Source organism: Schistocerca piceifrons, chromosome 5, assembly GCF_021461385.2.
Source record: "Schistocerca piceifrons isolate TAMUIC-IGC-003096 chromosome 5, iqSchPice1.1, whole genome shotgun sequence".
Lineage (NCBI taxonomy): Eukaryota > Metazoa > Arthropoda > Insecta > Orthoptera > Acrididae > Schistocerca > Schistocerca piceifrons.
The window spans coordinates 389442021-389448986 of NC_060142.1; positions in this window are offsets into that span (position 1 = coordinate 389442021).

Below are 6966 nucleotides of genomic sequence, written 5' to 3' on the forward strand. Positions count from 1 at the left end.
AAATTATTTCCGTACTCACGTGAGAATGTCTCAAGTAATGGCTTGTAAATGAACAACTATGTTCTAAACTAATCATCATTAACTCAAACGTAAACGAAACTAAGAAAGAAAACTATGGAAATAGCTCTTAGCAAGAAATGATTACCGTAATTTAAGTAAACAGAATTTTCTTACAGTGTGAAGAACGTATAAATCTCCTAGCTGGGTAGAACAGGTCACCACCATTCTAAGGGGTGACATCAAGCAGATGTTCATGCAGAATTTGTGGTCGATAGTAAAAATATGAACTGATGAAACATGAATTAATGATGGATGAAAGGAATATCTAAAAAATTTCGTTGAGTAAAAGACAACTGCCTAAGTTGGAGAAAGCAGTGTTACTGACAAAATGATGGCAGGTGCAACCACGTCGGATTTCCTCACATTTTCCTCCAAATATTTTGCGACAGTGAAAACTGAAAATATTGCAGTGGATCTCAAACTCTTCTTGCACAGTCTGATGGGCATAATTTTTCTAAAAGTAGTATCGAAAATCCATCATTCAATGAGCGTTGGAACAGCTTAGTTTTCTACATTCATATACGCGCATATATATATACATGTATAAATATTATCTTATGAAATTATTTCGTTAATCACAGTATAAACTCTCGGGTAATGACTTGGAAATGAACACATCCGTTCGAACTAGTCACAGTTAACTTACACGTTAATGTGTCTAAGCAAGTTAGGGAAATGGTAAGACTAAATAAATGTTGCTAATTCTTCTGCCAACGCAGTGTTGGAATTCCATATTAGTAGCGTTCTCTTGTTAAAGAGAGCCACATGTACCAGCACTACTCTGTTACAGAGAGATTTTCTTTTCGGCCATCTTACATAATAAATTTCCTATTCAGGATATTTCTTTTAACTTTACCGTTTTGCATTTACTTATTATTATATTTGTCGAGTCAACATTCTTTTTCTGATACATTTTTACCTCCTTTATGCTATTCTTTGTCACGTAGGCAGCCCATTGTGTTAAAACGTTCTGAATCATCCTTTTTTATTACTTCAAGGTTTATGTAATTTGTAAACTTAAGCACTGCCATTTTTTTACGTAGCACTGTTATTCCTGGTCTGAAATATTACTTTTACTGTCTCAATTATTTCTTCAAATAAGAATATTCCTCCTTTATTACCTTCCTTTTTATATTCTTTATTTAGCGTAGCGTTTTCCCATGGATCTGTTACTCCACCCTGTCCTTCTTAGAATTTAGAAGATATTACAATGCCTGATACCTTTTCTGGATCGACAGTTACAAAGAAGTTCTTTTATTTTTCTTCATTACATTTTCCATTAAGAAGCGCAACATTAGATTGTTTCCGCGGTGCCACTACCTTTTTGCAAAGCAAAAACGTATCAGAATTTTGCGTGTGGAAAACCCTCCAAGTTCCGTACATAAACTTGCTACAAGTTTTCTCGCAAATGCCTCTGGCATCTGCATTAAAACAGCATAGAAAAACCTCTGCTCTGCACTTTGGATAACTGCGTTATGACGTAAATACACTGCTCGGGGTTGCCGCCGGATCGTACTGTGTAAAACGCACAACATTTCATTGATGCAACAGCTCGACATATTCAGGTCGTAGTTGTTGCTGCAACTACCACCGTCTGAAGATGTCGAGCTGTTGCATCGACGAAATATTGTGCGATTTACTTAATGCGATCGTGCGGGAAACCCGAGCAGTGTATTTGCAACAGATTCGTCTGGAAAGAACGAAAAGTCACATCTGTATTGTGATCTTCGTGATAGCGGGTACTTACGTAGTTTCACTAATTTCCTTAACTTCCGTACATCTATGCCTGCATTTTATTTCTGCTCAAAGAGAGATTGTACATTGCTCTGTTAAAGACTGTTAAACTGTTATTATTATTATTATTATTATTATTGTGTATATTATTAAGTTTACATTACGTATTCAAGTTTACAGCGAGAAAGTAGTGTAACACTCATTTTCTCTTGGTACGTTAATCTTCTCATCAATTCCGTAGCTATTGCTGCCATTCTCTTTTATAGCGTACTATCTGTTTACGCCTCACATCACACTTGAAGTAGTCTCAGATCTTCGTGTACGCTTTTTAGTGGCGACTGAGACAATGTCTGAGTCAGTGCCAAAGAGGGCTGCACCAACTCCATTGAAAGCGGCACGTGACTGTGCAGAACGTTTGCATCTAGATCTACATCTACATCTGCGCTCCTTAAGCCACCTTATGATGTGTGTTGAAGTGTACCTCTATTATTTTACCCCTTGCCTGATGTGCTTAGGAAGAAGGACTGTCGATAAAGTTCTGTGTGAGTTCTGATTTTACTGACTTTTTTCATCTTCGCCATTACGCCAGACATATATGGGAGGAAGTAGTATGTTGTCCATCTCTTCTCCGAATGTTCGCTCTCTGAATATCCACCATAGCCTACACCGTGATACAGAACGCCTCTATTGTAGTGACTGCCACTGGAGATTGTCGAGGATCTGCTAAACGACTTCACGCTTGCTAATCGATTACATGACGAAAGGCGGCACTCTTCATTGGATCTACTATGGTTCTTCTGTTAAGTCTCTTTGGCAAGAAGGACGCCAAACTGATGAAAAATACCCAGTACCGAAAGAGCATTTCTTTCACGTCGCGTATCTCTTCTCTTGCATCTATGCTTTTATGAGTCACAAATAATAACAGCATATACGTGTACAGGTTTTTCCATAATAATCGTTCAGTTAAATTCTGTTTGAGAAAGCACAAGCTCTTACACATATGTGTTACTTGATGGTACTGTTTTCAGCTGAAATGCAATGAATTGAGCGTATGGCATTGTTGGCCGGGAGGCCCCATTCGGGGGAGTTCGGCCATCGTATTGCAAGTCCTCTTCAGTTGACGCCACATCGGCGACTTGCGACTCAATGATGATGAAGTACACACAACACCCAGTCTCCTGCCGGGAATCGAACCCGGGCCCCCTGTGTGGTAGGTGGTAACGCTACCGCTACGCTACGGATGCGGACTGTTTTCAGCTAGTCAAAGTTCGTCGGCCAGATAATTTTGGCCGATACGCTTCATTTATAATGTTTATTACAGAAAAGGGCCAAAAAAGCGATTTGAAGCCCTACAAAAATACAAAAAAAATATTTTTGTAAAAAAAGTGTATACAATCCACTAATCAGTAAGATAATCAGTGACAGAAAAAAGAATACAACTTTCCGAGTCTAGGGTTACATCTGAACAAAGTCTACTGCTTCCATTTCAGCAAAAATATTCCAACAAACGAGGCGGAAGTAAAATACCTGAATGTGAATGCTGTTCTGCCTCACATGAATTTCTATTCAGAGGCTTCGTGGAAGGGATCACAACATATTTGTGACGTTCCTACTGATTGCTTACTACACGCACTGTGGCTCATGCTCATGTCATTCGTCATAAAGAGAAACAGCGAAAGTACTGCTGTGGTGACCTGGACTTGCACGGGAACAAATGTGCGGGATGAAGCGCCAAGTTTGTGCAAGTGTTTTTTGAGCCACAGAGAAGTATGACACCACCACATAAGTTTTCCCAGTCACTTGAGTGCTAACATAAGGCGAAACCTCCCTCGAAATGCGCGCTGACGTATTTTGTTTCACTGAAAAAATACTTGATACTGTCCACACAATAATATCACGACGTTGCTCATGCGCGCGCTTGCGTGTGTGTGTGTGTGTGTGTCTGTGTGTGTGTTTGAATTTTTGCGGACAGTATTAACTTGGGAGAAAATTTGGCTGTCTCTTTTTGACGTGAAACTGCGCCACTAAAATTTAAACAACGAAATTAAACATATTTACATCATAAAACACATAAAAACTTTTATCATATATACTCAGTGACTCACAATCAAGAATTAATTATCAAACAAACAGAAAGGTCTGTAATAGGAAAAGCTATAGCTGTTAAAAATAATAAAAAATATTAGTCTAGTTAGACAAAAGACTACGCAAACTGGATTGCAGTTTTATGACGTCCGCTTTTGCTTAACCAGCTGGGTGGTGACAAAGTTATTCTACAACAAATATACTTCAAAGACGTATAAGTATCAGTTTAGTGGAGCTTGATGTATGAGAAATCCTATGGCAGTTGACTCAAAGTAAAAAAAGAATTACCATTCTAACCCACTGCTGCTACATATGACACCTGAGCTGAATTTTGAAAAGTTTATAGTCTGTTTTTACAAATCAGACACGAGCAAACGATTAACGACATTATTTTCCGCGAGAATTTAACTACAATTTATTAATTAAACTTAAGAATAACGAACGTAATCTACAGAACTTGGTACTGGCCAATATGAACTGCGTCTCTTGGTTTAATGTCTGCACCACAAACCACCCAAGACGTTTCCCGGGAAGTGTAACCACCACATTATATATGTGAATACTCATAATCACACAGCACTCAACATTCTCCGGCTGGCTATAGGTCTGTTAGCAGTAAATAAACAATTTAGGTGCTTATTCCTGCTGAATCAATACTCTGCGACCGTAAATGTCATACAACTTCCAAAACATTTGATTGAATAGGCCCTATACGCCGCACAGTGCTTAATTATTTCACATTTTTATGAAGCTGATGAAGAATAATACGTAAACAATTGCATAGCGAACGTGATTGACGCATATCTTTAGCGCAGCTAAAAACTGGAATGTTGTTGTTGTTGTTGTTGTTGTGATCTTCAGTCCTAAGACAGGTTTGATGCAGCTCCCCATGCTACTCTATCCTGTGCAAGCTTCTTCATCTCTCAGTACATACTGCAACCTACATCCTTCTGAATCTGCTTAGTGTATTCATCTCTTGGTCTCCCTCTACGATTTTTACACTCCACGCTGCCCTCCAATGCTAAATTTGTGATCCCTTGATGTTTCAGAACATGTCCTACCAACCGATCCCTTCTTCTAGTCAAGTTGTGCCACAAGCTCCTCTTCTCCCCAATTCTATTCAATACCGCCTCATTAGTTATGTGATATACCCATCTAATCTTCAGCATTCTTCTCTAGCATCACATTTCGAATGCTTCTATTCTCTTCTTGTCCAAACTATTTATCGTCCATGTTTCACTTCCATACATGGCTACACTCCATACAAATCCTTTCAGAAATGACTTCCTGACACTTAAATCTATACTCGATGTTAACAAATTTCTCTTCTTCAGAAAAGCTTTCCTTGCCATTGCCAGTCTACATTTTATATCCTCTCTACTTCGACCGTCATCAGTTATTTTGCTCCCCAAATAGCAAAACTCCTTTACTACTTTAAGTGTCTCATTTCCTAATCTAATTCCCTCAGCATCACCCGATTTGTTTCGACTACATTCCATTATCCTCATTTTGCTTTTGTTGATGTTCATCTCATATCCTCCTTTCAAGACACTGTCCATTCCATTCAACTGCTCTTCCAAGTCCTTTGCTGTCTCTGACAGAATTACAATGTCATCAGCGAACCTCAAAGTTTTTATTTCTTCTCCATGGATTTTAATACCTACTCCGAATTTTTCTTTTGTTTCCTTTACTGCTTGCTCAATATACAGATTGAATAACATCGAGGATAGGCTACAACCCTGCCTCACTCCCTTCCCAACCACTGCTCCCCTTTCATGCCACTCGACTCTTATAACTGCCATCCAGTTTCTGTACAAATTGTAAATAGCCTTTCGCTCCCTGTATTTTATCCCTGCCACCTTCAGAATTTGAAAGAGAGTATTCCCGTCAACATTGTCTAAAGCTTTCTCTAAGTCTACAAATGCTAGAAACATAGGTTTGCCTTTCCTTAATCTTTCTCCTAAGATAAGTCGTAGGGTCAGTATTGCCTCACGTGTACCAACATTTCTATGGAATTCAAACTGATCTTCCCCGAGGTCGCTTCTACCAGTTTTTCCATTCGTCTGTAAAGAATTCGCGTTAGTATTTTGCAGCTGTGACTCATTAAACTGATAGTTCGGTAATTTTCATATCTGTCAACACCTGCTTTCTTTGGGATTGGAATTATTATATTCTTCTTGAAGTCTGAGGGTATTTCGCCTGTCTCATACATCTGGCTCACCAGATGGTAGAGTTTTGTCAGGACTGGAATAAGTAGATAAATTTTTAAAAAATAACGTAAATCAGTAACTTGTAGTGACTTACACGCGGAGCCATTCATTTGGAAACACTGTCACACGGTTAATAACCGATATTCTTCGCAGTAACAAGTTGGCAGGTGGGGCAGTATAGGAACCACTTATGAAATGCATTTCAGCAGTGTAAGCAAATAAATTTGAGCGCATTCAGAAAACAACAAGCGAGTTTGCATACACTAGACGGTGAACAGCAAGCGCTGGGCAAAGCCTAGTGTCGACGTCCACAAAGACGTAACGTTCCAACACTGAAGCAAAATTTCTCTAGTTAATTCGGAAGTACAACGGTGCCCATAAGCTACGAACGAAAACACAGAGAGCGGGCAATAGATTCGGAGTTCCACGTAACTACGATTAATATTATCCCGTGCCCAGTGCCAGTAAAATGTTATAGGCACTAGGTAGCTGTATAATGAACACAGGAACGCATGATAGGACAGTTAGTACCTGTCTTGTCAGTTCGTAAAGCATTTGTTATGCGGAAGAGAAACGTGGTTTTATACTAGACCCACACTTGGAGATTTTAAATAAAATAAAAATTAAATAACTTTCAGAATATATGCCGTAAATATCACCATACCACCAGAACTGAATTGCCTCCTGCGTATTGGTATTTCATCACTTGAATATGAGTGCGGTAATTCTCACTAACAGCAAAGATAAATATTTTCATCCCATTAATATAGTCCAATCTGATGAAACGCTACATTTTATGACAAATTTTAAAGTATGTATGATGGAATACCGTAGCTTCGAATTTTATTCACTAACTGACAGCTTGATTAAATTGTTT